Source organism: Vicugna pacos, chromosome 4 (assembly GCF_048564905.1).
Source record: "Vicugna pacos chromosome 4, VicPac4, whole genome shotgun sequence".
Lineage (NCBI taxonomy): Eukaryota > Metazoa > Chordata > Mammalia > Artiodactyla > Camelidae > Vicugna > Vicugna pacos.
Window position 1 is genome coordinate 23,095,484 of NC_132990.1, and position 27,958 is coordinate 23,123,441.

Genomic DNA, 27,958 nt, shown 5'->3' on the forward strand with positions numbered 1-27,958 from the left:
CATCATTTCATCTGAGTATAGAAAAATTATTTTGAAAAATAATGAAGTCTCTTCTGTTATATACAGTGGATAAACATACATTTGATTCAAAAGAAGGATAATGTTTTGAATCTATGATTTAAGTAGATTTCTTCTAGTTTTCTTTTTTGTATGTGTGCTAAAATACACATAATATAAAATTTACCATTATAGCCACTAAAACTGGCTACACATAAGGAATAATTCAGAGCTAAGTACATTCACAATGATAGGCAATCATCACCACTATCTAGTGCCAGAATATTTCCACTACCCCAAACCAAAACCCCTTACCTATTAAGCAATCACTTTCCATTTCCACTACTCCCCATACATCACCCCTGATAATTACCAATCTAACTTCTGTTGCTATGGATTTGCCAATTCTGCGTATTTTATCTAAATGGAGTCATTTAGTATAGGGTCTTTCTGTATGCTATGAAAACATTAGCATGTTTTCAAGCTTCATCCATTCTGTAGTGTGTATGAGTACTTCATTCTTTTTCATAACTGAATAATATTCCATTGTATAGATATACCACCATTTGTTTATCCATTTCTCCACTCGTGGGCATTTGGGTTGTTTCCATCTTTTGCCTATTGTGAATACAGCTACTATGAACATTCATATGTAGGTTATTATTTGAACACTTATTTTCAGTTATTTTGTGTATATACCTGGGAATGGAATTGCTGGATCATATGGTAATTCTGTTTAACTTATTAAGGAATCATCTGTTTCCCACAGTGGCTGTACCATTTCACATTCTCATCAACCATGTATGAGAATTCTAATATCTCCGCATCCTCCCCAAAACTTGTTATTTTCCTTTTCTTTCTCATGTCCATCCTAGTAACTGTGAAATGGTGTCTCATTATGGTTTTGATTTGCATTTCCCTAATGACTAATGACATTGATCATCTTTTCATGTGATGGCTGGACATTTATCTTCTCTGGAGAAATGTCACTTCAAGTCCTTCATCCATTATTTAATTGGGTTGTTTGTCTTTTTGTTACTGAGTTGTAAGTGTACTTTACTGACAGACAATTTTTAAGAATACAAATTTGCACATTTCCAGAAGCATACATAGGAAGATCTTTCTTATATTAGTTATTTGCTAAAATGACACAAATGTGTAAAACATTGATATTAACATGCATAACTCAGAAAAAGTTAGTCTGCAATATTATCTGAATTAAAATGTCTAAAACAATCAACACTGTTTCTCCTATGCAATTCTTTCTGTGCAAACATTTAAAATTGATCTTTTCTTCAGAAATACTGAATAAAGTCTGCTGTGGATGAAGTATATTAGACTATAGAAACACATAATTCTCTGCATATCACCATTGTATACTTGAAATGTTGGGGAAAATGAGGGAAATTAACATGGTATTTAAATTGCACCTCTCACTTTAATTTTACAAATTTATATCTAACTTCGATTTAAAAGAGAAAAGTGTATTAGCAGTTTCTCAGCCTTTATGTTTCTTGTTCAGAGAGAATGCCAAATTTTAAGACATGTTTTTTAATTCTTACCAATTTGGTATAATCATCTTTGTTTATTTCATCAACAGGTTTATTTGTTAAATTTTAAACCATCATTAGGTATTTGTAAGACCTTAAATATAATAGATTTCTTTTGTATCATTTTGAGAGTTTTGCCATATGCTGGGGATTCAAATCAAGAATAGCCTGCCACCTACTCCTTCAACATTAAAAGAGAACCCTACAAGCTAGAATGTATCAATTTGACACTTGAATCAGTTGCAAACATATCGTGTCAGTCTCCTGTGGACAGACTGCAATCCAGGAGTTAGTCAAGGTAAACCAAGAAAATTGTTCTGTGCTAACAAATAATGTTGGCCCTCTGTATCCACTGGTTCCACCTCAAATAAAAAATATTTGGAAAATACTTCCAGAAAGCTGCAAAAAGCAAAATTTGAATTGGCCACATGCCAGCACCTACTTACATAGCATTTATGTTGTATTAGTATTACACGTAATCTAGAGATGATTTAAAGTATATGGAATACAAATGATCAATAGGCACATGAAAAAATGCTCAATATTACTAATTATCAGAGAAATGCAAATCAAAACTATGATGAGGTATCACCTCACACCAGCCAGAATGGCCATCATTCAAAAGTCCACAAATGACAAATGCTTGAGAGGCTGTGGAGAAAAGGGAACCCTCCTACATGGCTGGTTGGAATACAGTTTGGTGCAGCCACTGTAGAAAACAGTATATAGATTCCTCAAAAGACTAGGAATAGACTTACCATATGACCCAGAAATCCCACTCCTGGGCACATATCCAGAAGGAACCCTACTTCTAAAAGACATCTGCACCCCAATGTTCATAGCAGCACTATTTACAATAGCCAAGACATGGAAACAGCCTAAATGTCCATCAGATGGACAGATGACTGGATAAAGAAGAGGTGGTATATTTATACAATGGAATACTATTCAGCCATAAAAATGACAGCATAACACCATTTGCAGCAACATGGATGTCCCTGGAGAATGTCATTCTAAGTGAAGTAAGCCAGAAAGAGAAAGAAAAATACCATATGAGATCGCTCATATGTGGAATCTAAAAAAAAAACAAAGAACATAAATACAAAACAGAAACAGACTCATAGACATAGAATACGAACTTGTGGTTGCAGTGGGGAGTAGGATGGGAAGGGACAGACTGGGAGTTTGAAATTTATAGACAGGCATATGTAGAATAGATAAACAAGATTTTACTGTATAGCACAGGGAAATATATACAAGATCTTGTGGTAGCTCACAGCAAAAAAGAATGTGAAAATGAATGTATTTAGGTTCATGTATAACTGAAAAATTGTGCTTTACACGGGAAGTTGACACAACATTGTAAACTATAACTCAATACAAAAATGTTAAATAAATAAAGCAAGCAAGCAAGCAAGCATAAGGGAGGATGTGCACAAGTTATATGTAAATACACCTTCATTTTATAAAAGGGACTTAAGCATCAGCAGATTTTGGCATCCATTGGGTGGGGGAGGGAGGATTGGTGCTGGAACCAGTTCCCTGAGGATACTGAGGGATGACTGTAATACAATTTTGTTTGAGTAATTCCTGGTGACTATTGATCAGTCCTGAGAGTGTTCTCGGTCAAGATCATAATTATTCAAGGGTGACTGATGACAATTCCAGCTGTCCCGTGAGATTTTCACACACTTCAACAATGATGACCTTATAGAGCTACAGGAACAGAATTTCATTTTCCATTTTCATCTTCAGTGACTACATAACAGCCCCAAACTCTTTAAGTAACTGTCCTTTTTTCCCCTAATAATAGACTTTTCTAAAATTATCTCCATTAAGTCCTAACTCCCAGTGTAGGTGTTGTTCTAGAGAAAAAAGTTAGCTATGTGATTTAGGTTTTAGTAACTTTTATCAGCTTACTTAGCCCAAATTCCCTAAGGAGGTCAGCTGATTCGATACACAGGGTTGCATAGTTTAGGCTCTCTGTTTTAACACATGACCAGAGTGAGACAACACTCTACTTGTTTTTAGCTTTCTCATCCGTAATTTAGTTTCTTCCTCCCTAACAGATGGGATAATAGATACTTACTTAGCCCTGGGTATTTTACCTGAATACTCTTTACTCTCAAGGCATTATTGCAAAAGTACTCCAACACTTCCATTGATTTTGCTTCTCCGGCTTCACCCTGAACATGAAGACCTTTCTCTTCCATTGCCAGTGACCTGGTTTAATGTCTCTGTCTTGATGATGCTTACTTATTCCCTATAACAGTGCTTATACACTATTATAGCATATAGACATACATACATACATTCACACACACACTGGCATTTTGCCCTTGTGATATGTAATTTATAATAAGAAACACCAAATATTTGGTCCTTGTTCCCACTACCATTTCCAGCACAGAGCTCCTAAAACTTGTAATTTCCTAAATGATGAGAGCTTACAGGTGTCTTTTTATGTTAATGAGTTGACTTTTGGAAAGCACCTAAGGATGGAGGCTAGTTGCCAATGGAGCCAACATGTGATTAGAGAGTTGGAACTTCCAGATTCTGATTCCCTTTCTGCTTGGCAAGGTGATCAGGGTCCCAGTAGGAAGTTGATGATAACTCATACAGAGTACTTGGATAAGCAGTTAAAACAGAAATTAATTACAAAGGTAAGGGTAGAATCCAGAGAAAGCACAAGGGATAGTGTAGTACCTCAAGGTTAATCAAAGGGTGGGAGATGTTACCAGCCTAAACTTGAAAGGGTAAGGGTGGTACCAGGAGACAGAAAGGGCTGCGTACAGACAGCTGCCTGGTAAGAGGCACAGACCTAAGAGAAAGGAAATCAGAGGAACAAATAATCAAACCTCACTCTCTTCCCTCATGCCCATATCCTCCCATGCTCCTCACTGGCAGAACCCAACCAGTTCTTAAACGGCAGCCACCAGGACCCAGAGCAGGGTAAAAAAAAAAAAAAAACCATCAAGAGACAGTCTAGAGGGGTAAACAGAAGGTATCTAGCTCAGGAAGCCAACATAGTCTAATAAGCTACAACTGGGACACAGTGTAAACAGCCAATAAATGATTTAAAGTAACACCTCTTAGCTTGTTCACATGACACCTAGTTGCACATTACTCTAACTTACAAGTCCATAAAGGAGAAAAAGGGAAATCACATGTTATAAAGAAGAAGGAACAATCACGGCAAGTCACATAAAGAGTACAGGGCTTACTGTGGAAAACAGTATGGAGATTCCTCAAAAGACTAGGAATAAACTTACCATATGACCCAGAAATCCCACTCCTGGGCACATATCCAGAAGGAACCCTACTTCAGGATGACACCTGCACCCCAATGTTCATAGCAGCACTATTTACAATAGCCAAAACATGGAAACAGCCTAAATGTCCATCAACAGGTGACTGGATAAAGAAGAGGTGGTATATTTATACAATGGAATACTACTCAGCCATAAAAACCGACAACATAATGCCATTTGCAGCAACATGGATGCACCTGGAGAATGTCATTCTAAGTGAAGTAAGCCAGAAAGAAAGAAAAATACCATATGAGAGCATAAATACATAATAGAAACAGACTCATAGACATAGAATACAAACTTGTGGCTGCCAAGGGGGCAGAGGGTGGGAAGGGATAGACGGGATTTCAAAATTGTAGAACAGATAAACAAGATTATACTGCATAGCACAGGGAAATATACACAAGATCTTATGGTAGCTCACAGAGAAAAAAATGTGACAATGAGTGTGTATATGTCCATGTATGACTGAAAAATTGTGCTCTACACTGGAATTTGACACAACATTGTAAAATGATTATAAATCAATAAAAAAAATTAAAAAAAAAAAGAGTACAGGGCTTGTGAACAGAAAAACACCAGAGGGAATTCATCTGCTTTCTTTATTGCTTTCACATTCTGCATTAAAACTCTGTTTCCAGAAATTCTAGGCCACTTTATCTAATTTGAGATATGCATATATATGGATAAATAGACATATAATCTCTCAAGATAATATTATTCAATTTTCATTTTGCATCTATCTTTTATTTTGCATCTCTCATAATTGTACTATTCTCACATTTCATACACATATGGTTTATAACTCAAAATAAATTGTAAGATCCTAGAAGGCAGAAAATGCCTTTCTTTTTTCTGTATACCTCACAGCTATCATACACCCTAACAAAGAAAGTACTTGAGAAATGTCTCTCAACTAGCTCCCTATAAGCCAAAGAAAGTCTTGCCTTCAGCAATTACCAGGCATTCCTGATGGTTGTTAATTATGTCTCACATTAGTGGACACTGCTTTGCTATGAATAGGGAATATTTTTATGGGTAATTTTTTATCAAAGTCAGTATCTGAGATAAATAGATCACATGCATGTTAACTACTACTGGGGGAAAATACAATGGTTAAATCATGGATTAAATGGTTCCTGGTGCTGCCAATATTTTTTTTCCTAAATGATGCTTCCTGATATATTAAAATTCCATGGGATAAAAAAGGAAGGAAGAGAGAAAATGAAATCAATTTTGGGACCTCCTTGCCAGAACATTGTTCATTCATTCCTTCATTTTTTCAGCAAATACATACTGAACATTGCTAGGAATACAGCAATGAACAGTCACAATCCTAACTTTTAGGAAGTGTATATTCTAGTAGGAGAAAACACATCACAAACAAGTAAATGTACTTGTTAATTAGGGAAAACTTATGTAAACAGAAATAAAGCAAGGTAAGGGAAGAGTGAATGAAGGCAGTGGTTGAGCCGCATTTTACGTAGAGTGCTCAGGGGAAGCATTTCCAGTAAGGAACATTTAAGCAAATGACAGTAACTTCAATTAAGTAGGAAGCACACCATGCACATGTCTGGGAAGCTATCAGACAACAGGGAATGTGAAAGTATGAGTAAAAAGAAAAAGCTTTTGAGTGAAATCCAAATACTGCAGCACTTCATAGGCTGACACATCCACATAACAATTTCCCAGGAAACGTCTGTATCCTGAAACCCCAAAGAAGCCCATTCCCAAATGGATAGAAGTATCCACATGACCAGGGAACAAGTTTTGTGGTCCATAAATAAATTCCAAATTTGAAGTGGTTTTTATAAAGCATTTGGTAAAAACCACAAAGGACCATGGTCTCCCCAGAAACATTTCTTAAAGAAATCATTTGAAAAGGAATCATACTAAAAGATGTTAATGAAATAACAAAGGAGCTGATCTGGAGTTTAAAAAGAAGGGAGCAATAGTTACCCAGTGTTTTTCCTATGTTAGTTGTAGATTAGATCAACTAAAGGATCTTTTCAAATAATGATACCTGGGTCCCATCTCTAGAGATTCTGATTTAATGGCTGTGATGTGGGTCCCAGAAGTTGTTATTTTTAAAAAATTCCCCAAATGAGTATAACATGCAGCCCGAATTAAGAATCATTCCTGTTAAAAAAAAAAAATCATCCTAGGCATTGCTTGCGGAATGCAAAAGATATCTCACAATTATCTAATTAGTGAGTCAGATTATCTATGGGTACCTATTATCTGCTAGAAGCTTAGTGCTGGAGATACAGAATGGAAAAGGTCAACCAGTTCCTACCTTCATGGAACTCAAAATAGGGAAAGACAATTGATAGAAAGATAAACAACTTAAAAAAAAAGGTAGCGTGATAATTGCTAGAAAGGAAAGAAAAGTGTGTGTGATGAGATACAGAGTATCTGGGTAGGGACTACTTTTGTTAGATTGATTAGGAAAATGTCTCTCTGGAGAAATGGAATTTAAGCGAAACTGGAAAAATGAGGAAAACAAACAATCATTTAGAGAGTCTGAAGTGTGAATGGCAATTGCAAAAGGCCTGAGGATCAAAAGTGCTTGGTATGGTAAAAACAGAAAGGAAGCAACTAGGACTGGAGTTAAAGTGAAAGGAATTGTGGTTTAAAATGAAGGAAGGAGTTTGGATTTTGTTCTAAGACTAATAGGAAACTATTAAAGAATTTTAAGCAAAGGTTAGAGATGATTTCACTACATTAATAAATGGACACTCTGTTAAGGGAAGAATGGATTATGGGATCAGGAAAAAGAGAATAGAAGCAGAAGACCAATTCAAACAAGAGATGATGGTGATGCACCAGGGTATTTGCAGTGGGGAAAGAAGGATATGGTGGTCTTCTGGAAAGCAAAGCCCATACATCTATCACAGTTGATTTCAAAAAGCAAGATTTTTTTTTCTCTGCGATTCATATTTCATGCTTTGCTAGGATAGCAATTTTCTATTAATTTTACCTAGAAAATTAAGACGACAGAACTGTTTGACCATCTGTTCTCCCTCTTTGTGATGAAACAACATATTTGAGTGTGCTCTCTGTTAACTCCCACTCTTTCACAACAGCTAATTGTTGGTCTTTCCACTTGTCTCAAAGTTTCCATCACCTTGTGGAGATCATTACGATCAGACAATGCTTCAATTGTATCATAAAAAGCTGCTAACATAGCCAAAAGTTTTTCCACTTTTAGATTTCTGGGACGGTGTTTTGGGAGAAGACGTATTTAGGTGAGTGTAGCTATGTGAGAGCAAGAGGAAGGAGGGGAAAGGTTGATAGAGTGTTATTAGTCTTCTGAGGAAGCTGGTTTATGATGTTCAAAGATCACTCGTTGTGTTGTTGATTTCGTAGGGAATAATCAACATTAACTTTCTATTATTATGGCCCTTTAGCTATAAAAATTAAGTAAATTTCATGCAAAGAATTTCCCTATTTAGATAGGAGGAAACTATTTACTGATGAAGATGAGAAAGACTTTCTAGTTTACTACTTCCGGCGAATCCCAGAATCACAGATAATTACTCCCATCAGGTCCAACCACTATAATTATATTAGTGCCCTCTGCTGTACATGTGCAAAATTACAGGAAGCTCTGTGATATTTCTAGTTTTGTCTAGACTTTCTTGGCTTTGGCACATTCCAGAAACTGCATCTTTACTTTACTTTAATAGCATCTTTACTTCATTTCAGTTGGACAACTTTAATACATGGGGTGAAATTTTGCCTTCTGTAATAATTGGCTACTCCAAAGAGAATAATAGTGTGTAAGAGTGTGATCATTATAGGCTTATTGTTATGCTAGGGAAGGTATTCATTAAATGTTTGTAATATGATTGAAATTACTTCACAATATGGCACTTATTTAAAATCTGGTGTTTCTTTTAGAATCATGTGCACTGATCATTTTCCCCCTGACTTTCCTTTTGTATACCCTCCTGTGTTTACATTAAGTCAGAGTCAGTTCTGAGACACATAAACCTGTTTGCTTGCTTATGGCATTCAATAATTGTTTTATATGACATTTGCTTTGTGCCAGTTGATTTGTTTCCACGCTGTAAATTAAAAATTTCTGCTTCTGTCTGAGTTTTATTAGCTGAAAATAATATTAGTAGGCTGAGGCCATAGCAGTAAGTGGTCCTCTGTCAACCACTTATCTTTTTGTTTATCTCTTGTTCCAGGTTATGAAATTTTAAGCATCATACTCACCTTTAAATAATCATTCTACATCTTTAGAGCAGCATACTCCATTCAGATTTACATGCTATATCTTAATTTTGTAAATTTTCTCTCTATAAATGAAGAAATATTTAAAATAGCGTAGTTTGAAGTGGAAACAAGGATTTGTTATATATATGCCGATTTTGGTAATAATCTGTGAATCTGGGAAACGAGGGTTTTGAATTTATTTTGTGCCATCTTACAGTGAATTTTCCTCCCTCTGAATCCATTACTTAGTTCATATTTATGACTTTGTTTGGAACAGGTTTAGATAATGTATAAATATGTGTTATTAGCCAAATATTTTACTTTATTTTTAAGAACTATATTCATGTTTAAGATATATGAATGGAAGTAATTTTTGATATGGAAGTAGTTTTTTTTTTTTTTCGGAAGTAGTTTTTTGATATGTGTTAATTTTCCGAGAAAAAGTCGGCCATGTATTTTTCAAAACTAGGAAAACACACTTTAAAATCACGTTAAATTAAAATTACAAATAGAAAAACAAGACAATGGATAAATAGTTTTAAACATTAATGAGCTTTAAATTAGATTAATTTCCATATTTGGGGGAAATTAAATCCATTTCAGATATAGCTCAATGCACGATGACAACAGACAAGGGAGCTAAGATGAAAATAAAGAGAACGGTGTTGGAAAAACTTTTGTAATGACGTTATATTATCCAGCTAAGTGCTTTTCCTGTGAATATAATTTTCTGTTTTGGGTACTTAAACCTAGAGGGATATAACTAAGTGAAAGAAATAAACACCATAAAAATTGATACATAATTTCTAGATCTACTGCTTTTTATTTCACCACATTTAATTCGGTTTGGCAGTACGATAGATTCTATCTTCAAATGTAGTAAACGGTACATTTGGATAGCAGCATATTGTATTAAAGGAGTATTTATATTCTTTGGGTTTTTAAAAACCATATTAAAATAGTTTGTTTTCGTTGGAAAAGGGGGAATATCACTAATAAAGTACCACATGTGACCTGATTGCTACCAACAGCGGTGTTACATAACAGACAGGCTGCTCTTCCTGTAGGTACTCACAGCCTGTGTTCACCTGGAATGAAAGTTTGTCCCTAGAAGTACAGGAACTATGTTCAATACCTTGTAATGGCCTATAATGAAAATGAGTACACAAATGAAGCACTATGCTGTATACCAGAAATTCACACAACATTGTAAATCGACTACAATAAAAAAAAAAAAACTTCAAAAAAATAAATAAATAAAGCTCATAGGGAGGCACTTAAGATGGCTAATGCTCCAATTCCTGACTTTGTTTTAAAGAAAAGTGCATTCTTAAAACAGAAACAGTCTATATGTTGTTGAAAACAAATGACTGCTAAGAAATTTGAAACCAAAAACCTCCATGATAAAATAAGGTTATGCTGTTAAACAAAGACAGATTTGTTCCTCTACACTTTCCTCACAATGATGTGTTTTTATATTCAATGTATGTTGAATAACTTGAATAAGAAGAATAACATTAACAAGATCCTTCAAATGTTACATAAAGTGATCAAATAAATTGGTTATTTAATTTTTCCAAAAGAGAAAGAATGGTTACATATATCCCCACAGTATAGGTAGAGACAGCTTCACATACCAAAGGTACATTAAAGCAGGGGTAGCTAGTTGTTTACCAAAATACCTATTCTCACTTTTCTTTAGAAACAAAATCCAGATGTACCTGAATGTATGTGTGTATGTGTGTATTTGTGTGTGCAGGCAATGAAGCCAGCTAAAAGACTAAAACACACAGCCTTCCTTGAAACCAAGTATTGTCAATATGACTAAATTCAGTCAATAGGTAGATAATTAGGTTATTAAATAATCTAATAAAATTATATAGATTCTTATTCTACAAGAAAGCAATTTTCTATAAAGCACATAGGTAAACTAAAATTTAAATAAAGGAAAATATATACCATGTAGTAATTAACTAAAAATAGGAAAACTGGAATACTCATATTAATATTAGAAATAGTCAAATTCTTTTTTCCACCCAGCTTTATTGATATACGATTGAAGAGTTTGACATTCTTCTATATTGTGAATATTTACCACAATCAAACTAATTAACATATCCATCACCTCACATATTTTTTGAGTGTGTGTGTGTGTGTGTGGTAAGGATGCTTAATATCTATATTCACAGGAAATTTCAAGTGTAATACAATACAGTATTATTAACTATAGACATCAAGCTGTACATTAGAGCCTCAGAACTCATCCATCTTTTAACTGAAAGTTTGTACCCTTTGACCAACATCTCATTTCCCCCATCCCTAGTCCCTGGCAACCAACTTGCTACTCTGTTTCAGACTTCCACTCATCTTTTTTAGATTCTATATATCTCGCATTTCTCGCATTTTCTTTATCCATTCATCCATCCATGGACCCTTAGGTTGTTTCTATATGTTGACTATTATTAATAATGTTGCAATGAACACAGGAGGATAAGTGTCTCTTTAAGATCATGATTTTGTTTCCTTTGGATGTATGCCCAGAAGTGTGATTGATGGATCATATGCTGGTTCTACTTATAATTTTTTGAGGCCCCTCCATACTGTTTTCCATTGTGGCTGCACCAATTTACACTTCTACCAACAGTATACAAGGGTTCCCTTTTCTCCAGACCGTCTCCAGTGATTTCTGTTGTCTTTCTGATAATAACCATTCTAATAGGTGTAAGGTGTTATTTTATTGTGGTTTTACTTTGTACATCCCTGATGATTAGTGATGTTGAGCACCTTTTCAATTACCTATTGGCTATCTGTGTATCTTCTTTGGGAAAAATGTCTATTCAGGTCTTTGGCCATTTTTAATTGAATTACTTGGTTTTTTGCTGTTGAGTTATATGAGCTCTTATATATTTTGGTTATTAGCCCCTTATCAGAAAGATGGCTTGCAAATAATTTCTCCCATTCTGTAGGTGGCTGTCTCATGTTGTTAGTTGTTTCCTTTGCTGTGCAGAAGCTTTTTAGTTTGATAAAGTCCCATTTATTTATGTTTCGTTTTTGTTGCCTATGTTTTGATTTCTTATCTAAAAACTTATTGCCAAGACCAATGTCAAGGAGATGTTCCCCTATTTTTCCTTCTAGTAGTTTTACAGTCCCAAGTCTTACATTTAATTAAGTCTTTAATCCTTGTGGAGTTATACCGTGTTATATCACATTTTTATGAGTGATATAAGATTGGGTCCAGTTTCCATCATTTCCATGTGGATATACAGTCTTCCCAGCACCAGTTATTGATGAGAGGACACTGAGTGTTCTTGGAACCCTTATTAAAGATCAGTTGATCAAGTGTGTGTGGGTTTATTTCTGGAATATCTGTTCCATTCCATTGGTCTATGTGTCTGTTGTTATGCCAGTACACCCCACTTTGATTGCTATAGCTTTGTAATATAGTTTGAGATCAGGAAGTATGACACCTGCAGCTTTGTTTTCTTGCTCAAGATTGGCTTGGCTATTCAGAATCTTTTGTGGTTGCACACAGATTTTATAATTCTTTTTCTAATTCTGTGAAAAGTATTACTGAATTTTGATAGCGGTTGCTTTGAATCTTTTAGATTACTTGGAGTAATATAGACATTTTAACAATATAATTCTCTCAATCTAAAAACATGTAATATCTTTCCTTTTAATTTTGTCTATTTCAATTTCTATCATTAATGTCTTACTTTTTCAGTGTATAGGTCTTTTTCATCTCGATGGTTAAATTTATTTCTAGCCATTTTATTGTTTTGGAAACTATTGTGAATGGGACTGTTTTCTTATTTTCTCTTTCAAATAGTTCATTGTTAGTGTATAGAAACACAAATGAATTTTGTGTTAATTTTGTTTCCTGAAACTTCACTGAACTAATTTAAAAGTTTTGACAGTTTTTTGGGTGGAGTCTTCACAATTTTCTATGTAGAAGATAATGTCATCTGCAAACAGAGAAATTTTTACTTCTTCATTTCCTATTTGGATGCCTTTTATTTCTTTCTCTTGCCTAATTGCTCTGGCTAGAACTTCTAATATTGTGTTGAATGTAAGTGGCAAGAGTGGTCATCCTTACCTGCACCCCAATGTTCATAGCAGCACTATTTACAATAGCCAAGACATGGAAACAGCCTAAATGTCCATCAACAGGTGACTGGATAAAGAAGAGGTGGTATATTTATACAATGGAATACTACACAGCCATAAAAACCGACAACATAACGCCATTTGCAGCAACAGGGATGCTCCTGGAGAATGTCATTCTAAGCGAAGTAAGCCAGAAAGAGAAAGAAAAATACCATATGAGATCGCTCATATGTGGAATCTAAAAAACAAACAAACAAACAAACAAAAACAAAGCATAAATACAGGACAGAAATAGACTCATAGACAGAGAATACAGACTTGTGGTTGCCAGGGGGGCGGAGGGTGGGAAGGGATAGACTGGGATTTCAAAATTGTAGAACAGATAAACAAGATTATACTGTATAGCACAGGGAAATTTACACAAAACGTTATGGTAACTAACAGAGAAAAAAATGTGACAATGAGTGTGTATATGTCCATGTATGACTGAAAAATTGTGCTGAACACTGGAATTTGACACATTATAAAATGATTATAAATCAATAAAAAATGTTAAAAAAAGTAACTATGTGAGGTGATGGATACATTAATTAGCTTCATTGTGGTAAATAATTCACAATATAGATGTATGTCAAACCCTTCAATCATAAATCAATAAAACTGGGTGGAAAAAAGAATTTGACCCTTTCTAATATTAATATGACCCTTGCATGTGCTTTTTACTTTTCCCTGTGGGAGAACTCATGGGCTGTGGGGTCTCTCCTGGCACTGAGCCATGCTGCTTTGAGGGAGGAGTCATGTGGGCAAAATGAAATTGTTTCTCTTACCCGTAACGTGTCTACTGTTAAATTTCTTTTTTTCTTTTGCCCCCAGAGCATGCTGGAATTTCTCCACTGGACTTCGAGACTCTCACAAAGGTACTCTTGTTCCTGGGTAACTGTCAAAATTGGTGTTCTGTGGTGATAATAGAGAATTCCTATTCTACCATCTTACTGATGTCACTCCAGAAAAAAAATACAATTTTGAAGAAGAAAAATTATCAGGGATAAAAATGGACATTATACAATGATAAAAATCCAAAAAGATATCCTAAATAGATGTATGTACTTAACAAAAGATTCTCAAAATACATAAAGCAAAAAATGATAGAATTGACAGTAGAAATAGAAAAGTCAACTATTAAAATTAGAGATTTCAACACTCTTCTTTTAGTCATCTATGGAATAATTAGACAGAATTCGATAAGGACATAGAATGTCTCAAAACCACCATCAACCAAATTGACTTAATTGGAATTTTTAGACCACTTCACTGAATAACAGCCAAACAAACATTCTTTTCAACTGTACATGAAGCATTATAAAAGTAGACCATATCTTATGTCATTAAATAAACCTTGACAAATTTAAAGAAATTATGTTTTCTAAAATTAAAGAAGTATGTTTTCCAACTATAGTGGAAATGAACTAGAGACCAATAACAGAAAGATATTTAGGAAATCCTCCAAATATTTGGATATTACACAATAAATTTCTAAACAGTTCATCAAAGAGGAAGTATCAAGAATATTAGAAAATATATTAAACTGAGTAAAAAGTAAAAATACAACATATCAAAATTTGTGAGACATAACAAAGCATTACTTAGAAGAAATTTATACCATTATATGCATGTTTTATGGAAGAATAAAGATATCAAAGAAATAATCTAGGTTTCCATTTTAGGAAACAAGGTACAGATGAGCAAATTAAAACCTAAGCAAGCAGAAGGAAAGAAATGATAAATACAATAAGGTATTTGTCTACACAGAAAATCTCAAAGAATCTACAAAACAAAAAACAAACAAACAAAAAAACAAAGTGAGTTAGAAGGGTCACAGTATACAAGGTCAGATATACAAAAAATATACAAGTCAACTTACAAAAAGTAGTTACATGTCTATATAGTAGCAATAGATAACTGGAAACCAAATCTTAAAATAGAACCATTTAAAATAGCTCAAAAATTAAATACTTTAGTAAGAATTAAGGAAGATGTGAAGGAACTGTATGTTAAGAACTATAAAATTAAAGAAATCAAAGACCTAAATGAACTGACAAAAATAACACGCTCATGATTTAAAGACTCAATATAGCTAGTTTGACAATAATCAATATAGTTTGACAATAATCCCTAAACTTATCTATATTTAACACAATCTCAATCAAAATCCCAGCAAGAATTTGTAGGTATAGACAAGAATTTGTAGGTATCTAAAATTTATACAATAAGGCAAAGAAACAAGAGTAATCAAAACAATACTGAAAAATAAGAGCAAAGTTAGAAGACTTACATGACCTGACTTTAAGCCTTCATACGAAACTATAGTAACTAAGATTATACTATAACAGTGAAAGGATAGACCACTGATCAGAGGAACAGAAAAGATATCCAGAAATAGATCCATATAAATACGATCAATCAATTTTTGACAGAGGTGAAAAGTCAACTCAATGAAAATAGAATAGTCTTTTCAATAAATGTTGCTCTTTTTTAGAAAAACTGAGCTTACATATGTCAAAAGAAAAAAGCTCAACCAATACCTCACATCTTATACAAAAATTAACTCAAAGTTCAGGGAGAAGGTATAGTTCAAGCAGTAGAGTGCATGCTTAGCATGCATAAGGTCCTGGATTCAATCCCCAGTACCTCCTCCAAAAATAAATAAATAAACCTAATTATCTCCCTGCATCAAAAAAAAAAAAAAAGTATCATAGACTTAAATGTAAAGTTAAAGAAACCATGTATCTTTTAGAAGAAAACAGAAGAAAATTGTGACCTTGGGTTAGGAAAATAGTTTTCAGATATGACACAAGAAGCACTATCAATTAAGAAATATTTAATAGATTAAACTTTATCAAAATTTAAAACTTTTAGTCTGAGAAATATAATAATAAAAAAGACAAGCTGTAGACTGGGAGAAAATTTTTGCAAATCACATATTCAGCAAAGGACTTCATGACAGAAAAGATAAGAAACTCTGTAAACTCAACAATAAGAAAACAGATAATTCAATTTAAAAAATAGGCAAAATATTTGAACTCAGTTTATCAAAGATAAACCAAATAGCAATAGACAAAAAGATGCTCAACATCAGTTGTCAATGCAAATTAAAAGCACAATGAATCCCAAGCAAAATCCCAGCAAGTAGTTTTGTGGATATCAACAAACTGATTCTAACATTTATATCGAGAAACAAAAGACCCAAGATAGCCAAACCAATGCTGAAGGAAAAGAACAAAGTCAGAGGACTGACACTACCGAACTTCAAGACTTACTATAAAGCTACAGAAACCAAGATAATGTGGTATTGGTGAAAGAATGGACAGAAGAATGGAACAGAATAGAGAGCTCAGAAATAGACTCACATAAATATAATCAACTGCTCTTTGACAAAGGAGCAGAGGCAATCCAAAGGAGAGAAGACAGTCTTTACAACAAATAGTGCTGGAAAAACCATACATCCATGTGCAAAAAAGAATCTAGAGAGACCTCAGGCTCTTTATAAAAATTCACTCCAAATGGATCATAAACCTAGATGTAAAATGCAGAACTAATAAAGCTCCTAGAAACATAGAAGAAAACTTAGATGATCTTGGGTATGGCAATGACTTTTTAGATACAAAACCAAAGGCAAGATATATGAAGAAAATAATTGATAAGCAGAACTTTATTAAAATTAAAAATTTCTGCTTTGCAAAAGACACTGTCAAGATAATAAGACAAACCACAGACAGGGAGAAAAATATTTGCAAAAGACATATATGATAAAAGATCGTCACCTAGAGTGTACAATAAACTCTTAAAACTCAACAATAAGAAAACTAACAACCCAGCTAAAAAATGGGCAGAAGACCTCAACAGACACCCACCAAAGAATATATACAGGTGACAAATAAGCATATGAAAATATGATCAACATCACAAGTCTTTAGAGAATGCAAATTAAAACAATGAAATAATACTATACACATATCAGAATGATAAAAATCAATAAAACTACCAACACCAAGTATTGTCATTTGGTGGAGCAGTAAGAACTCTCATTCACTGCTGATGAGAATGTAAAACGGTTCACCCATTGTGGAAGATAGTTTGACAGTTTCTTACAAAACTACATATACTCTTATCCTATCATCTAGCAATCATGCAACTTGTTATTTACTCAAATGAGCTGAAAATTTATCTCCACATAACAACCTGTATATGGATGTTTATGGCAGTTTTACTCATAATTGCCCAAATCTAGAAGCAACCAAGATGTCCTTCAGTACATAAATGCGTAAATAAACTGTGGTACATCTAGACCATGAAGTATTATTCAATGAGAAAAAGAAATGAGCTATCTGTCAAGCCTTGAACAGACATGGAAAATCTTAAACACACATTAACTGAAAAAAAAGCCAATCTGGAAAGGTTACATATTGTATGATTCCAACTATATGACATTCTGGAAAAGGCAAACTATAAGGACAGTAAAAAGATAAGTGGTTGCCAGGGGCTGGGGGAGGGAGGGATGAATAGGCAGAACCCAGAGGATTTTTAGGGCAGAGAAACTATTCTGTATGAAACTCTTATGGTAGATATATGCCATTATACATTTTTTCCAAACCCATAGAGTGTACAATACCAAGAGCAATCCCTAATGTTTAAATACGCACTTTAGTTAATAGCATCAATATTGGCTCTCCAATTGTAACAAATGTACAAAACTAGTGTAAAATGTCAGTAAGAGGGAAAACCGGGGGGAAGGGGGTATATATGGGAATTCATTGTACTTTCTGCTCCTTTTCTGTCAACCTAAAACCTCTTTAAAAATAAAGTCTATTGAGGGGAGAGTAGAGCTCAGTGGTAGAGCATTTGCTTAGCATGCACAAGGTACCCAGTATCTCCATTAAAATAAATAAGTAAATAAACCTAATTACCTCCCCCTCAAAATAAAAACAAAGAAAAATTAAATTAAATTAAATTAAATATTTTAAAAGTTTAAAAAAAAACAGCAGTTTTATAGTCTCACAAACTTTATTTGTAATAGCCAAAAACTGGAAACACCCAGATGTCCTTCAATGAATGAAGTTAAATGAACTGTGGTACATCTGTAGGATGGAATAGTACTCAGCAATAAGAAGAGACAAGCTATTGATACATGCAACTTGGATGGACCTAAAAGGAATCTTGCTGAGTGAAAAAGTCAATTTCAAAAGGTTATATATTTTATGATTCCATTTATATAACATTCTTGAACTGACAAAATTATAGAAATGGAGCCAGATTAGAGGTTACCAGTCGTTAGGGATGGCTGGGGAAAGGGTGAGTATAAAAGAGTACTATGAGTGATCCCTGTGTTGATAGAACAGTTCTGTATCTTGAAGGTGGTGGTTGTTATACCAAGGTACAACAGGTGATAAAATTTGCATAGACCTAAATACACACACATACAAACACACATACACACACGTACACAGGAGTTCATATAAAACTGATGACATCTGAATAAGGTCAACAGATTGTATCGATGTCAGTTTCTTGACTGATATTGTACTAGTGGTCTAAGGTGTTACCACTGGGGGAAACTGCAAGAATGGTGTATGAGATCTCTCTGTATTATCTCTTACAACTGTACGTGAACCTACAATTATTTCAAAATAAAAATTCAAAATTATTCAGCACTCTACTCATCGGCACGCATAATAAAGGCAGTGGGAAGACAGACACAAACTAGGGGAAGACATATGCCTTACCTACAATGGCTTAGTATAAAAACTATATAAAGAATGAAAAAGAAATTTTTAAAATTATTAATAATCCAATAGAAAAATAGCAAAGACATTTCACAACAGATGAAAAATGGTTAATATACATGAAAACGTGCTGGATCTCATGAGTGAAATACTAATTAAAACTATAATAATGTAGGATATTACAACAATAAAATATATATATTATGACCATGTCAAGTGTGGACAGAGACTTGGGGTCTCAGGAACTTTTATACAATGCTAGCAAATGTGAAAATTGGTAAAAATTAATTTAGAAAGCCATTAGACAAAACCCCCCAAATTTGAATCTGGTATGTACATATCTTATGATCCAGTAAGTCCACTCCTAGGTCTTTGTCTAGAGAAATTCTTGCACATGTATGCAAGAAAGCATGCTTATATTAGCTCTTTTCCCAATAGCAAAAATGGAAACTATCCAAAGTCCTTCATCAGTAGAATGCATTGATAAATTATGGTATATTCATTCAATAGATTACTCTACATCAGTAAAAATAAATGAACCATAAGAGTATAAATCCACATGGATGAATCTCTGCAGCATAATAGTTAGCAACACAGACAAGTTACAGAATAAAACATACAATATAATTCGGTACAAATACATATGTAGGTAGAAAACTTAGAAGAAAAGGAAGGAAAAGTATCAATCATAAAAATGCAGATTATGGCTACCTTTGAGAGGTTGGAGATTGCAGTTGGGAGAACTAGGAAGAACTGAAGATGTGCTGATTCTTGAGATGAGAGAGAAATGGATGGTTATTTTATTATTATTTTAGAAATCTACTTGAACTTTATATGCCCTCATTTATTTGTGATATATTTCATAATGTAAAAGTTAAAAAATAAAACAACAAAATAAAGAGGTGATTCAATCTGGTGACTCAAAAGAATAGACTCTAATGCCAATAGGTGGTTCAAATCTCCATAGGAATCAAATTGAGTAAAGAGAACAAAGCACTTGAGAAAAAAAATACTACTCACAATCCAAGCTTTTGTTTCCCCAAGCGAACATCTAAATTTGCATCTAACTTAGATCCTTGAGTGGTATAACTCTACAATTCTTAAAACTTCTTAGATGAGGTCCACTATATTTTCAAATTATGAATGTTTCAAGGGGTTGTCAGCCTAAACAAATTGTTTTATTGATGCAACTATATTTTTCCATTTTTATTATAATTTCCTTTTCAGTTGAACCTCTATCCATTTCCATAGCTATTATAAATAGAATGTCAAAGCCAAGAAAAACTGATTACGGATAGAATATCCTGAAGATAAAATGTAAGAGAGTAATTCTAGAACTCACATCTCAAAAGTGCCGTAATAGCCTAGTGGACATTTCACTGGCAATAACATTCAAAACAGATTTTTCTTCAGGATGTGTCCTGAACTTAAAGGCCAGCAAGATTTTGCACCCTGTTCTCTTATCCCTAGGTCTGTAAGAAATGAATAATAGTTGTGAGATTCTGAATAGATTATTGAAACAAATAACCAGGAAAAAATGACTGCTCTGATAGGACTGTGAAGTACCTTGGTGCTGGACAAGAGGTACTCAATTAATGCTGACTAGAACAACATAGCTTCGAGACTTGGATCACAGAGCCCTCCCTCATTAAAGGAAGCCCATATGGCTCCCAAACCTATCTAAGACCCCCAACTATGTGCTTCCTTCAGCCTCAGATCTTTAATCAACACAGATGCTGAGATTTTAGCCAAGGTGCTTGCCCTGCATCTGAAAAAAACTGTTCCTGCAATTAATTAACCCAGACCAAGCAGTTTTTGTGCTGGTCACAGATCCTCTGGCAACCAGAGGAGACCCTCATCCATCATCTCACACCACCAAACTTCCCATTTATATCCTGTCCTCAGACCAAGGAGGCATCTGAGGAGAGAGTGAGCCTCTTTATGTTTCAAACATTAGCCATTTTGGGTATAAAATGAATTATTCTTCTTTAATTCCACAAGATTCCATCTCCTCAGATATTATGAAATGAAGCTTACTCATTATTTTAAGAAACAACCAAAGTTTCTTCATCTTTTTATTATTCAATATACCCACTTTTTCCTAGATATACAAACACCTCATTATCAGTAACAACTAAATATTCATATTGTTAACATCATGTAACCCAAACTAGCAAGTGAATGGATTTATTACTAATCCACTTTCCATAATGTTGAGGTCTCCTTGAAAACCATTTTAAATCTAACCCTTGTCAACAGTGCTGAATTTTAAGGAAAACAGATTTCTGTGATTCTTCCTCAGGGATTTAATATTCTCTCCCCAAACATAGAGTGGGAAGGAGGCAGAATTAGATAACATGTTTATAATTTCATAGTATTTTAAGAACAAACTTTTTTTTTAATTAACAGGTAAAGATTAAGGAAAAATTAGAAAATTTGCATCAATGTTAACAGTAGTGCAACAAAACAGCAGTGGGAAGTAGGTGGGAGAATACCAATACTCTGCCCTGATTCCCTATTGTTAGTGGAGTGTAAGCTTCTACTACCCTGCAACTGAATCTTCCAATTCCCTTGCTCACCCCAATTGTACAGTCTCTAATAATTTTCATTTCCAGTCTCTTTGTGGTTCCTTTAACATATCTTCATTAATATTTATCATAATGAAGTTATTTTTACATTTGCTTTTAAGCTTATGCATCTGTAGATGTTAAAGTTTATGACATCTTTGGACTATAATATTTTTCATAGGCAGATATTCTTAAATTGATAGAAAACTATATTGAGAAAAGATTCAGTAGGTACATGTTTGATGAAAAAAACCACTTTTATCAAATTTACTGATTCCAGCTATCTATGGTTTCATGAATTGCACCCTGTGACGAGCAACTGTCTTGGAAAACTGCCAGTAATATCTTTAGTCAGATAGGTAAACTGGAACATTTTCATTGCAGGTAAAATTACTTTTTTTCTTCTGCTAGGTTCCATGTTAAGTGCTGCTTGCGCAGTACCACTTCCTTCCATGGCAATTTTTGACATTTAAGATAGTCTACATATTACAAAAAAAACTCCATCACTTTCATTTCTCAATCATAGCCTTTTAATTAGATTCTTTCAAATGAAGCAACTAATACCTTGTTTCAAGAGTCATCAGAAAGTGAACTAAAACTAAAGTGTACTTTAATAAAACAAATTGAATGTAACTATTACCCCAGGATAACATATAGTAGAACTCAATTCACTAAAATAAATTTTATAATCCATTTAGAATATTGGATCAAAATCTGTGAAGAGAAATTCACTTTCTCTTCTTGAGTCCTCTCAGATTTTTTTAACCTCAGTCAATTTGACGAATTGTTAAACACAAAATAGTGCTTTTATAATTTAGAAATACTAGTAATAATACTGTGTGGGACTTATACTCCCCTTATATGTAACATACTACATTTAAAATGTATAGAATCCTTACAAAAGGTACCATAATTATATTTTAAATGTTCAAACTAACCAGAATTGTAGTACAAATAATAATGCTTTAAACTTTTTGTATTTTACCTAATTTGAATATGATTATAATAATTATAATAATGCTATTCAAAGATTACTTTAAAAACAAATTCAATAAACCTGCATGATTTAATGAAAAATGTGCAGAAATCACACAAATTAAATTGAAAGGTGACAATTTTAATGACAATGTTGTTGTAAATAGAACCTTTCAACAGATGTGATAATATCATTTAAAAACTTTCAGGTTTCAAATCTATTCTAGAAACATATGGAAAATTGTTTTTGTCAAATTAGTTGGAAAAATCTTTTCTTAAAGTGAAAGCTATCTAAGTTCAATCTGCTCTCAGGAAGTAGCAAAATAAAAACAATATCACATCACTCTAAAAGGATAAAAACACAAAGAGGCATCACAATTCCTACAGCTGCAATTAATGCAAAGCTCAGATTTATTAGATTGTATGTATGCACACACATGCATATGTGTAGAAAAGTATTTACAGTTAAATATCTCTAGGAAAGAATGAATAAAGTGAAATCTTATTACTTAATTCTAAAATTACTAGGTAGGAAATAATTTTCTAAATTCAACTGTTTGTAATTAACACAATCATTCTACCACCAGTTAGTTGTACACTAGTCATTGTAGTACTGTATACTACAGTAATAATGTATAATTAGCATTTTTTATCATTTCACAAATATTTTGGAGAAAGTCCATGGGGGTCTCCCTATGAGAAAGACCAGCTTATAATGAGATTCTTATGGCAATTTTTAAATTTAACCCCCCTAAATTTCATGTAAGTAGAATACACATTTATTTGAAATTGTTTTTTAACAAATGAGGTTATATTGAATTTAATGTTACTTGCACTTAAATTGTAGGTAATAGCCAGGCAGATGTGTTCTAAATCCACTTACCAAATGATTTTTTTTAAGTACTCAGCCATTAGTTTTAGAATTAAATCGAAAAGTTTTCTAGATATTGTTTCCTGTTTTGTTAATTCAGCAAAAAAGTTGTTTTGTACATAGTTGTCTGAAGAATATTATTTTTCTATTTAAGAAAATTAATTTAAAAAAATCACAGGAGGTATAGAGGTGTCTGAAAATTTTATTTAAAGAAAGATACATTTTATTATCTCAATGTTTAAATTACTGTTGATAAGATTATTTTGAATTAATAATAAAAATAATTAAAAAGCTTTAATAAAAGAAATTGAGGGTAGGGTGATGAAAAGTCTTCGGAAACAGTGGTGATGGCTGCATAACAATGTAAATGTAATTAATGCCACTGAATTATACACTTAAAAAAAGAGTAAAATGGCAAATTTTATGTTACATATGTTGTACCACAATTTAAAAAAAAGAGGAAGAAGGGATTGTTTGGTTCTGTGATAAGGATACCCAAGAAGAATTAGTTGTGAAATCCTTATAGTCTTGTCTATACAAGGAGCTTATCTTTGAAAATTTTACTTACATATTCTGTACATCAGTTTCTATTTGGAACTGGTTGTATTTTCCACATCCACAAAAGGCTTGTAGAATGAAGGTGAGAGGTGTTATCAAGAAGAAAAAGTATAGAAAATAACATATTTTAAAAAGGAAAATGGTATTATACCAAATGTTAATAGTATGCTTTGGAAAATATATATTATTTGTTTATGCCAAAATCTTCTCAGAAATATTTAAAGCCACGTGGAACAGTTACTAAGATACAAGGATATCGGAATGTAGGCTTAATGGTACAGTTTCATCAAGTTATTTGATGAAAGTTTTCTTCATATATTCATCAGCAAACCCTTAAGTTACACTACCTGTACCAACCACTGGTCTAAACAAAGGGGATACAAAGATAAACATGATATCCCTCCTATACATTATATTCTGGAAGAGGAGAGAAAGAGAGCATCATGGTCAGTAGGATTTTGGCCCCATTATCTTTGCCCACTAGTATTATATCCATGAACACACTACCTTACATGGCAAATGGAAATTAAGGTTGTAAATGGAATTAAGGTTGCTAATCAGCTGGCTTTAAAATAGGGAGATAACCCTGTACTATCCAGGTGGCCCTAGTGTAATTACATTGTCTGTTTAAGTGGAAGAAGAAGGCAGAAGCAGAAGTCAGAGTTGCAGCCGGAGAATTTGTAGCATGAGAGAGATTCACGTTGCTGATTTCAAAAGTGGACAAGGGGAGGCCACAAGTCAAAGAATGTTGGTGGTCTACAGAAGTTAGGAAGTGTTCTCACTTGAGAACCAGCAAAGTAAAAAAGGACTACAGTCCTATCAAGGAAATGAATTCTGCCAACAACCTGAATGAGCAAGAGAGGAGATTCTCTCTCCTTTAGGGTCTGCTGAGAGGAATACAAGCCCTACTGACACTCTGAATTTAGCCTGGTGAGACTTCTACTGGACTTGGGACCTACAGAGGTTTATTCCAGTCTGGGCTAGAACTTGGTCTGGTATTCATATATAGTTACATGAGAGCCTGGGATATGTAGTATAGCTGTGTGCTTAGAAGGAAAATGAAATGGGATTGCTGAAGAACTAGTCAGTCTCTGAAGCATGACTCAATAGAAAAAGTAACCAAGTGTAGGAACAGATAATTCACCCAAAATGAATTAAATCCAATAATTTTAAGGCATTTAACATCACCATGAATCAAAAGTACAATTTTTTGAAGTTACAATTTTTCACTTACCAAATTGGCAAAGATCTTTTTTAAATGATAATATCTGGTATTGGACTAAATCAGGAGAAAACAGGACTCTCATACAAGGATGAGAGAAGTATACATCCTTCTCTGAGGGCAATTTGGCAGTGTATGTCAGAGCTTTTCAAAAGGTATATCCTGAGGTCTAGTAATGTGATATCTAGGAATTATTCTAAGGAAGGTAATAAATAGCTTGGCAAAATTTCACTCTAGCAACATTTTAATTGAGGAGCGTGAGTAGACAAAAGTACATCTGAATGTATTTCATCGGATTGGATTTTTTTTATAACTAGCACGCATTCTTTGTGTAATGTTCAAAAGAAAATATTTTAAAGTATAATAAAGTATACAATTTTACCTAGGAATTAACTTTTTGGAATGTAACCCAAGGAAACAGTTAAAGCACTACACAAAGAGTTCATTACAGCATGGTAGAAACAGTCTAAATGTTCAACAGCAGTAATTTGGTTAAATAAAGTATATCACATCTATTCAGTGAAACACAACACATGCATTAATAATGTTGTAGTGGTATACTTACTAACATGGAAAAATATGAAATGTATATTATTAAGTATGAATACATTTATAAAATAATATATACAGTATTGATGATTCCTTGTTCATAAAACAGAAAGTGTGCATCTGCATGTATTACATATGTAGTATGTACCTAGCAAAAGATTTGAAAGGCATTTATATCATTATAATAGGGTGTGGAATTACATCCTACTTATTTTCTCCTTATTGCTTTTCTTTTTGTCAAATAATTTTACAATGATTCTGTATTGCTTGTACAATATAAAAGTGTATTATAAGAAAAGTGTATTATAAAAAAATACATAGGAGAAGGTTCTAGAATCCAATTTCTGAAAACAAAATGGTATCAACGTAATAACCTTACAATAGATTTTGTATCGCTAATCTAGACTATTCTGTTATAATGGCCTCCAAGTATATCATCTTTTTTGGTCCCTTTCTTTCCAACACATTGCTCAGAGAATTGTGACTCTCCATAAGAATTATCTGAAAGTAATCTAATTGATCTGGAAGCTCTTCAGCTAGAGGGATCAAAGGTGATCAGAATATTTCCATGAAAATAAAGGCTATTTCTTCAGAAAGTATTGCCTAAACCTACATACATGTGGAATAATAGTCTCTGTTACAAAACTAACTGCATGTAATATGAAGTTCTAGTTCCAATTACACTAAGAGAAAGAAAAAGAATTGTTACCAGTTTACTCCAGTATGCTTGGGAAAGATAGCTACCTATAAACCAACCAAATGAGCTCTTAAACTCCTATTATGTGATTTTTTGGGAAAGGCAAATGAGCAAACAAAAGACCCAAGCCTATTGTCAAGAATTTAATTAACTGTCTAGATAGAGTAATGACTCCTTTGGCATTTCCCACTGAACATCATTATGATTAAAGACTACGATATTTAGGTTTACCATTCTGAGATAGAGAAGATCTGGGTGATAACAAAGTCTAGGGTGGGGCTGAAGTGTGGAGAAGGTGAAGGTCATTAGAAAAAAGATCAATTACTGGGAAGCTTGAGCATTGGATGGGTCTTCTGCATAGACACTGAAATTAGCCAGTATGATGACATAGGGAAGAGAAGAAAACCATCATTAGGGTGTCAAATTCTCAATAAATGTGGAAGCATGATTTGAAGGGAGGGGAATAGAAGCTTTAAGTGAGAAGTTTTTCCTTTTAGTGCTACAGTACTGGGTTAGAAGTGACTGAAAAGTTGGTCCCTCCTCCTAGCACTGGGACTAGCTAAACTTAGAAGATAGAGCCACCTTCACTTGAGTTGCTTGAGTTGTCCTCAAAGAAGATCTAAGTTTCATTTGAGGCCAAGAGGTAAAATTTATGACATAGGCTAAGGAAGTAGGAAGTTTTGTTTACTAGAGAATTGTTCCAGAAATATTAATACAATGGAAATAATGTTAGCTAACAATTATAAAGTGCACACCATGTGTTTAACTCACTCACTCTTCATAATAACCCAAGATTAGTGCTAATATTATCTCCATTTTCCAGTTTGAGGAAACAGGCACGAGAGATTAAGTGACTTGCACAATATCATACTGCTTGTAAGTGGCACAACTAAGGTTCAAACCAGTCCAAAGTTCACACTTTGAAGCACTAATCTCTTCTTCAACCAAAGGATCTGGGAAAGAGAGAAAGAGTGGGAGGAAGATATCCTCCTTTCTAATGGCTGAGTAATATCCCACTGTATAAATACCACATCTTTTTCTTCCATTCATCCATTAATGGGCATTTGGGTTGTCTCCACATCTTGGCTATTGTAAATAATGCTGCGATAACCATGGGAGTGCATATATCTGGTAGAAATCCTGTTTTCACTTATTTTCAGAACATAGGCAGATGTGGAATTGATGGATCATATGGTAGATATATTTTTAATTTTTTGAGGACATTCCATATTGTTTTCCATAGTGATTGGACCAATTTACATTCCCACAACAATGTATAAATGTTCAGTTTTTGCCACATCCTATCCAGCACCTGTTGTCTCTTGTCTTGATGATAGCTATTCTAACAGCTGTGAGGTGACATCTCGTGGTTTGGATTTACATTTCCCTAATGATTAGCAATGCTGAGCATCTTCTTGTGCCTGTTGGCCACTTTGTTGTCCCCTTTGGAAAGATGTCTTTTTAGTTCTTCAGCCCATTTTTTTAAACAAATTGTTTAAACTTACACAGTATTACATGTCAAATGTATTTAATATTAAAAAAAAGAGCAG

The 27,958-nt window shown here is 33.6% G+C and overlaps 1 long non-coding RNA gene across 1 annotated transcript in view; it reads left to right on the forward strand.

The window, feature by feature from the left end:
* LOC140696010 (uncharacterized) overlaps positions 1-27,958 on the forward strand; it is a 42,975-nt gene that overhangs the window by 1,454 nt on the left and 13,563 nt on the right. The window contains exon 2 of the long non-coding RNA XR_012071917.1: positions 14,063-14,106. This is a non-coding gene — a long non-coding RNA (uncharacterized lncRNA). The remainder of the gene's footprint in view (positions 1-14,062; positions 14,107-27,958) is intronic.